At 57.4% G+C, this 8,725-nt stretch overlaps 1 pseudogene; it reads left to right on the plus strand.

The window, feature by feature from the left end:
• Positions 1-2,680: 2,680 nt before the first annotated feature.
• Positions 2,681-3,546, plus strand: LOC147990415 (uncharacterized; annotated as a pseudogene).
• The last annotated feature ends 5,179 nt before the right edge of the window (positions 3,547-8,725 follow it).

Consider the following 8,725-nt stretch of genomic DNA (forward strand, 5'->3'; position numbering starts at 1 on the left):
CATCAAGCGCTTGCGTGGCGGCATGCAGATCTTCATGAAGGCTCCACCGCTGCGGCAAATCAGCTGCATGCCTGCCCACATGGCACCACACGCATCCCTGGCCGAGGCGCGTGTCCAAGCGAGGAGGAGCGGCGACGGATGGGACGGGCCTCGCCCCCGTCCCCGATAAAGCAAGAGGACACCTAAGCGATGCATTAAATGCACCTTGTCCTGTAATACGAGGGATAACCTTGTGCCACTGTAGACCTTTCCACCTCATGTGTGCCACTGTGGAAACCACTTTTCCTATAAAGGAGGCATGAGGCGACGAGGAGAGGGATTCGGCTCTTTCGAACCACACGCTAACCATAGCTAGTTCGAGAGCTCAAGAACTCTCAGAAATACACCCACCAGAGCAGGACTAGGGTTTTACGCATCCTCGCGACCCGGACCTGGGTAAACGATCCTTGTGCTGGCTACTAGCCCTGCTCTCCTAGCAACCCTGCGCCCCGGCAACCGTAGTAGGGATTCTTGTGATCCCATAGGTGTCATTCCACGCCGACATCCTTGGCGCGCCATGTAGGGGGCGCAATTGTGAGAATCTGGTCTAGTAGTTAGCCTAGCGGTTCTTCGTTGCCATGGCCCCTAAGAAGAGGATGGCCATGGCGGTCGATTCGTTGGGAGCCGAATGACCCGTTCCGGTGCGGACGAGCAGCGGACCGGTCACAAACAGGACCCGGGCCGCGGGCCACGAGCACCAGCATCGCCCATGCAGTCAGACCCTGGCAAGTGGCGTCATTCATGCTCCAGACGACCGGCTACATGTCGCCGGATCCAAGGATGGAGCTGGGCCACCCGCAGGCAGCGCGGGGCCCTCTAGGGGCGTCGCTGTGCCGACTCCGGGCGGCGCGGCGACCTGTAGGACGCCTACACCGGCGACCACCACGCGTTCTTCCCATGGTGTGCGCCCCAAGCAGCGTCAACACGATGGTGACCCTGGGCATCACCGCGGGAAGAGCCCTGTGCGTCATCGGTAAAATGAGGGGGCTCAGCACGCTTGCCGAAGCGTTGGTGAAGATGGCACACAGCCCCTGGGTCATGTTGGAGCTCCTTCTAACGTAGTTGGAAGTCGAAGTGCGCCGCGATCCATGTAGCTGTCGCCACCGCCCACGCCAGCGGAAGCTTTGGCACGCGCACAGCTGCTCCTCGACTTCCCTCCTACTACGGCGACGCTTGACGAGTGGAGGGCCACCATCCGGAGCCTCGTCGCTGTCACAAACAAAGATGATCCGTGACCGGCGGGGCCCTCGGGCCGGCGCTCCACCAAGCCACCACATGCTGGCGCTGGGAGGACCGGGGGAGCTGCGACCACGGTGCACTCTCCTCCTCCTCGCCAGCCGCCGTGGGCGTCGGCCTGTCGCGACGACGCTTGTGAGGACATCTCCATAGTGTCGTCTGACCCGCGGACCCTCTGCGACCAGCGCCAGGTCCTTCAGGAGCGATTTCACAAAGACGCTCGAACCACCGTCGAGCGCCGGTGCGAAACACGCTGCCAGTCGGACAAGCGGGCGGGACCCGCTATGGACCACCCAGCACCGGGGGGCCCCGGCGGCGTACCTTACAAGGTGGGCTACCCGGCTTTTACCCGTGAGCTGAGGCAGTTCCAGTGGCCGTCCCACCGCATGTTCAAGCCCGACGTCGGCGAGAAGTACACCGGCAAGACCCATCCGTCTGAGTTCCTCAACATCTACACCATTCCGATGCAGGCCGCTGGGGCTCGCGACGACAAGGTGCTTGCCACTATTTCCCGCTGGCGCTCAAGCCCAATGTGATGTCGTGGTTGATGCACTTGCCGGTGGATTCCATTTCTTCCTGGTCAGATCTGTGCCATGAGTTCGTTGGCGCCTTCACACGAGGCCACCAAGCTCATGGCTAGGCCAGTGATCTGCATATCATTCCCCAAAAGGAAGAGGAGACCCTGCGCAAGTACATCCAAAGATTCAGCCGGGTGCAGTACAACATCCCCGGCGTTCATCCCGCCGCTGTGATTAGCGCGTTCCACCAGAACATACGCAATCGCAAAATGCGCGAGGAGCTGGCGATGACCAAGGTTAAGGATGTGGCCGAGCTCTACGTTCTGGACGATAGGTGCGCCCGGGCTGAAGAGGGAAGGAAGTACCCCGGTGAAGATGCCGGCGCGGAAACCAACTCTATCGATGAAGACGCCGCCACCCCGACGAAGAAGAGCCGGCATCGCAACAGGAAACGCAAAGGTAATGCCGTGCTTGCCGTTGAGGGATCTGATGATACCGGTGCCGGCAATAAGGTCAAGGCAGATGCCCCCGACAAGGAGATTGCCGGGTGCGCCTCTTGCTGGGCCCTGGCAGCTACCGACAAGCCCGGAAGCTCCGGCAAGCAATACTGCAAGATCCACTGCACCAAGGGCCACGACCTCCAGAACTGCCGACAAATCGAGCTGCTTGCTGAGAAGCAAAAGGCTGAGTACGAAAGACGGGACAAGGAGAAGGACCAGGACGGTGCTGAGGGATCCGGCAAGAAGCGTGGCGGCCAAGGAGGCCGCCCCGGCAAGGACAACCAGCAAGACAGGCCCGCCTGGGGCCGCAACAAGAAAGAAGAAGACGACGATCATGATGAGGACGACGAGTCTGGTGAGCAAGGGTTCCAGAAGGCTACGGAGGCCATGTGCGTCGATGGCGGCGCCTCGCTGCATACCTCTCACCGCCAGCTCAAGCAGTGGGCACGTGAGATTACAGCAGCAGAGCCGTCGTTCGATGCTCAGAAGCCGCTGAAGTGGTCCAGCACGCCCCTCATCTTTGATGCCGAGGACCACCCTGACCGCACTACCGCGGTCGGGTGTTTGCCATTGTTGGTCTCGCCAACAATACGCAACCTCAGGGTGAACAAGATGTTGGTTGACAGCGGGGCCGGCCTGAACCTGATCACGCCTGTCATAATCAAAAGGTTGCAAATCCCTGATGGAGACCTCGAGGAAACGGGCATGTTTCAAGGGTTGAATCCGGGGAGGAGCCAGCCAAAGGGAAAAGTCACACTACCCGTGACATTTGGAGGAGAGTTGAACTACAGGACGGAGAGGATCGTCTTCGACGTGGCCGAGATCCCCTTTCCCTACAACGGATCCTCGGCCACCCGACATTGGCCAAGTTCATGGTGGCGTCAGACTACACCTACAACATGCTAAAGATGCCCGGGCCGTTGACCATCTTCTCCGTCCCCTCTGACAAGAAGGACGCGCTGATCTGTGCCGACCAACTCCACCGGGAAGCAGTTGCAGCAGCTGCCGTCAAGGCACCTGCTCCTGCCGCTGACAGCCCGGGAGGGAAAAAGGAGCCCGACAAGACCTCTCGCACCCACTCCGGCAAGCGCACCTCCTCGGAGTGTTGTGCTACCGTTGAGGACATGCCAGAGAGCTCTACCGACAAGAGCAAGAGATCCAGAGCCGAGCCGCCGCAAACCAAGAAGGTGCCCGTCAGGGGGGATGGCATGGGAGGTGCCTTCATCATAGGCTCCAGCCTCGACAGCAAATAGGAAGGTGTGCTCGTCACCTTCCTGCAGGCAAATGTCTATGTGTTTGCATGGAAAGCGTCCGACATCCCCGGTGATCCTAGGGAGGTGATTGAGCACCACCTAGCTGTCTGTCCCCACGCGTGGCCTGTCAAGCAGAAGGTCAGAAAGCAGGCTCTGGAAAGGCAGGAGTTCATCATAGAGGAGATCAGGAAGTTGGAAGCGGCAGGTTTATTGAGAGGGGTGCTCCACCCGATGTGGTTGGCCAATCCAGTAGTGGTGCGCAAGGTGAATGGGAAGTGGAGGTTGTGTATTGATTACACAGATATTAATAAGGCTTGCCCTAAGGACCCCTTCCCATTGCCGCGCATCGACCATATTGTTGACTCCACAGCCGGGTGTGATTTGTTATCATTCCTCGACGCCTACTCAGGCTACCACCAAATCTTCATGACAAGAGAGGATGAAGAGAAGACAGCATTCATCACCCCATGTGGTACGTATTGCTTTTTACGGATGCCTTTCGGGTTGAAGAGTGCCGGCTCAACATTTGCAAGAGCAGTCCAAATTGGTTTTGAACCTCAGCTCCATAGAAATATGGAGGCCTACATGGATGACATAGTGGTCAAAACCAAGGACGGGCCAAATCTTGTGCAAGATCTGGAAGAGACATTTTCTAACCTGCGCAAGATCAACCTCAAGCTGAACGCTGAGAAGTGCGTCTAGAGCGTTCCGTCCGGCAAGCTTCTCGTATTCTTCGTGTCGCAGCGTGGGATCGAGGCAAACCCATACAAGATCAAGGCAATTGAGCAGATCGAGGCGCCCAAGCGGATCAAGGATGTGTGTCGGCTCACCGGCTGCGTTGCCGCCATGAGCCGGTTCATCTCCAAGTCCGCCGAGCCCGCCCTTCCCTTCTTCAAAATATTGAAGAAGGCAGGCCCAATAGAGTGGACACCAGAAGCCGAGGCAGCACTGCAGGATCTGAAGAAATACCTTTCCTCCACGCTAATACTGGTTGCGCCTAAACCACAAGAGTCGTTGCTACTGTATCTGGCGGCGACGAATCAAGTGGTCAGCGCCGCATTGGTGGCATAGAGGGAGGTCGACGAGGAGGCGGCAATGGCGGTAGAACCATCGGATGGCGAGCCAAAGATTCCCCCGGCAAGGCCTGGTGCCGACAAGGTGCAGCCCCAGGCGGAGTCTGGTGCCACCAAGGCAATGCCCGCGTAGTCGAGTGACGTGGTGCCAAAGAAGAAGATGATGCAGCACCCGGTTTACTTTGTCAGCTCCCTCTTGTAGGGGGGCTAGGTCAAGGTATTCCGGTGTGCAAAAATTTCTCTTCGGCCTCCTTATGGCCTCGAGGAAGCTGCGTCACTACTTCCAGGCCCACGAGATCACTGTCGTCACCCGCCTCCTGTTGCAACGGATACTGCACAACCCGGACACAACCGGAAGGATTGTGGAATGGGCCTTGGAGCTGTCAAGTTTCGGTTTAAAGTTTGAAAGTACCTCGACAATTCAGAGCAGAGTCTTGGCGGAATTCATCGCAGAATGGACCTCGACGCCTGACGAAGAAATCCAGGAGACCACTCTCCCCAGCAAGGAAGCAGACCGCGACTAGATCATGTACTTTGATGGGGCTTTCTCGCTGCAAGGCGCCGGTGCCCGTGTGCTACTCGCCGCACCCACCGGAGAACACCTCAAGTACGTGATCCAGATGCACTTCCCCTGGGAAATGTCCACCAACAACACCTCCGAGTATGAGGGATTGCTTGCCGGTCTCAGGATCGCGGCAGACCTCGGGGTTAAGAAGCTCATCATCACGGGCGACTCGCAGCTCGTTGTCAGGCAGGTCAACAAGGATTATCAGAGCCCATTGATGGAAGCCTACGTAGATGAGGTGAGGAAGCTAGAGGAACGCTTTGATGGTATCTAGGTGGAGCACGTCCCCTGAGTAGAGAATGACATCGTCGATTACCTGTCAAAGCATGCCGCATTCAAGCTACTTGTGGAACCAGGTACCTTTTTGCTCTGGTTAACTCAACCATCTGTTGAACAATCAGCGGGGTAGAACAAGCGGAGGAAATCAGGTCCCGGCAAGTACTTTGTTACTGAGCCCCCTAGGGTTGCCAGCAAGGGTGCTGCCGCGGACGCTGAGCCTGCCCAAGAGCGACTGGCTCCGACAGGGCGTCCAGCCTTGGCCGTAGAGACAGCCGCTCTCATGGCGGAAGAAATGCCTTTGCTCCTTGCCGTCGAGCCCCAGGCTCCGGCATGGGTGCAGCATACCGTCCACTTCCTCCAAACAGGGGAGCTTCCTGAGGAGCAGGAAGAAGCAGAGAATGTAGCCCGTCAGTCTGCCATGTACCAGCTCGTCGATGACGTCCTGTACCGGAGGAGGCCAAAGGGTGTGAAACTCAAGTGCATCCCCCGGGAGGAAGGACTGGAGCTGTTGGCGGATATACATGGAGGCATATGTGGCTCCCACATAGGGCCAAGGGCCCTTGCCGGGAAGGCATTCCGGCAAGGTTTCTTCTGGCCCATCGCCCTCTAGGATGCGACAACACTAGTAACCAAGTGTGAAGCGTGCCAGTTCCATTCAAAGAAGCTTCATCAGCCGGCTCAAGCCTTTCAAACAATCCCTCTCTCCTGGCCATTCTCGGTCTAGGGTCTCGATATACTGGGCCCTTTCCCCCGCGCTGTCGGGGGCTTTTAGTACTTGTATGTTGCAATCGACAAGTTCACAAAGTGGCTGGAAGTGGAAGCAGTGAGGAAGGTGACTGCTCAGTCAGCCGTCAAGTTATTCAAAGGACTGGTCTGCCGTTTTGGTGCGCCAAACATATTCATCACCGACAACGGCACACAGTTCACAAGCCACACCTTCTTGCAGTACATCTAAGACCTCGGCAGCAAGGTCTGTTTTGCTTCCGTGGCATATCCACGGAGCAACGGCCAAGCGGAGAGGGCAAATGCTGAAGTGTTGCGAGGCTTGAGAACGAAGACCTTTGGCAAGCTGCACCATATTGGAAGGCGCTGGATTGATGAGTTGCCGGCGGTTCTTTAGTCGATCAGGACGACGCCAAATCGAGCCACCGGCCAGACACCTTTTGCCCCGGTATACGGGGCAGAAGCAGTTCTCCCCATGGAACTCATATATGGGTCACCTCAAGTGCTCGCTTATGGTGAGCTTGAGCAAGAGCCGTTGCACCAAGATGACACGACGCACCTTGAGGAAGATCGTCTTCGGGCGGCTGTGAGAGCGGCACGCTACCAGCAAGCCTTGCGTCGCTATCATAGCCGCAAGGTTCATGCCCGAAGCCTTGAGGAAGGCGACCTTGTTCTTCGACACTTTCAGTCGGCCAAGAATTCCAACAAGTTGACGCTGAAGTGGGAAGGCCCTTATCGGGTAATGCGAGTCACCAGGCCTGGCGCGGTCCACCTGGAGACCGAAGATGCCGTCCTAGTGAGCAACTCCTGGAACATCAAGCATCTTCGCAAGTTTTACCCATAAGGCGCGGCTTGCCGGGCCTCCCGGCAAGCCACCTTTTGTACAAGCGTTGCCAACAAGGCATGTGACCCTTTGTACAAAGCCAGGCGCAGACCCTGAGCATAAATAAATGAAGCGCTGGAGCCCTAAGTTATAGCATGCATGCTAGATCGAGTCTCTTCCTTGGTTAGGGTTGATAGTGCTTAGCGGCGACTAACCCCTAGCCTAGAGGTCGAGTGTGCATCTGTCTGTTCCTTTTTTGTCCTCCTTTGGTTCGCATGGCACATGAGCACTTCTGCTGAGCTACTCGGAAAGAAGGAAACGGACCGGCGCCCTGACCCCGGCATGCCAGAGTTGCCGGGGGCTGCAAGCACAAGGATCCAACCGCTGCAAGATGAGATTGCCAAGGGCTACGGATCTAGATAAGTCTTTCATCCTCTGTCATGCATTTCGGAACCGGACTGGGGCATGTGAAACCTTGTTTTTATCTCTAGGCTGTCGTGCTCCCCTTTTTCCTATACCTAGGGATTATTTCCTGGGCCCGGATTTAGTCGTAGCCGTGACGGCAAGGAGGTGGGATGAGGATCCTAAAGCCCACTTCATCCCTGCCTCCGCCAAGAGCGCGAGAACGATCGAGTGGAGTGGGGGGACGGCAAGGCTTGTTGTCGGGCGAAAAACGTTTATCTTAAAACAATAACAAGGATTCACTCCTTGTCACGGGATTTACCCGCGAACAAAAAACCCGGCAAGCATCCCTTCTTCATTAAAAACATCCCATGCAGGTACAGTTCGTGCGAAATGAAAAACATGAGCAAGGGGATTACAAGTTTTAAATTTAGCAAAGGCCCGCAGGCTTACAAACTAAAAAAGAGATAAGATGCCCGTAATCCCTTTCTTGTCCCTCTCCTCAGGAGGTAGGTCAAGGAGGCGAAAGGGCGAAAGGGGCGCCTAGGCGAGCTACGAGCAGCAGAAAGCACCAAGAGAACATCTCGGTGGCCACCCACGGGTAGGCCGGTGATGACGGTGCCAGGAAAGGAGCTGGAAGACGAGGCGGCAGGACCGGCAATACGTGATGAAAGCGTCGGTGCCCATGTACTCCAAGTTGACGGCCTTGCCGCCCACCCTCTTCCTCTTCCGAAGCCTCCCGACGCCAGCCACCCAAGGAGACAGCCCCGCAGGGTTCAAGGAGCTGGCCCTGCCCCCGGCCAGCTTCTGCCGGAGGAGCGACCAAGTGCAGATGCTGCTGCTGCCGCACCCGCCCAGGTGCGGGGCATCCGACGCCTAGTCGGACTCGTCCCCGATGTCCGCCTGGCTGTCCTCCTCGTCGCTCTCGCTCAACGACGAGCTTCCATCGTCAGAATCTCCATCAGAGGAGCTCTCCACGCAGCATTTAAGACGAGTTCCAAAATCTGCGAAGACCTTGACGGAGAGCAGGTCGTCCTCAATCAACTTGAAGTAGAGGACGAGCCCCGCCGTTAGGCTGTGGATGCGGGCGAACGTCTTCCATCCAGGGCGGAGATACATAACTTGAGTAGCCGGGAAGTCGACGTCGACCCGCGTGCCCCCGTTCCCGCAGCCCCTCATGTGCAACCTGAGGGTCTGGGGCGGGGCACGCTCCATCACCCGAGCGAACGAAGTGGGGAGACGAAGACGACGACGTGGGGGCCGGCGGAGCCTGATGAAGAACTCGCAAGGCTGGTCTTCAACGTGGCCCACCAT

The sequence above is a fragment of the Triticum urartu genome, chromosome 1A, assembly GCF_056163025.1.
Source record: "Triticum urartu cultivar PI428250 chromosome 1A, HENAU_Tu73, whole genome shotgun sequence".
NCBI classification, from domain to species: Eukaryota; Viridiplantae; Streptophyta; class Magnoliopsida; order Poales; family Poaceae; genus Triticum; species Triticum urartu.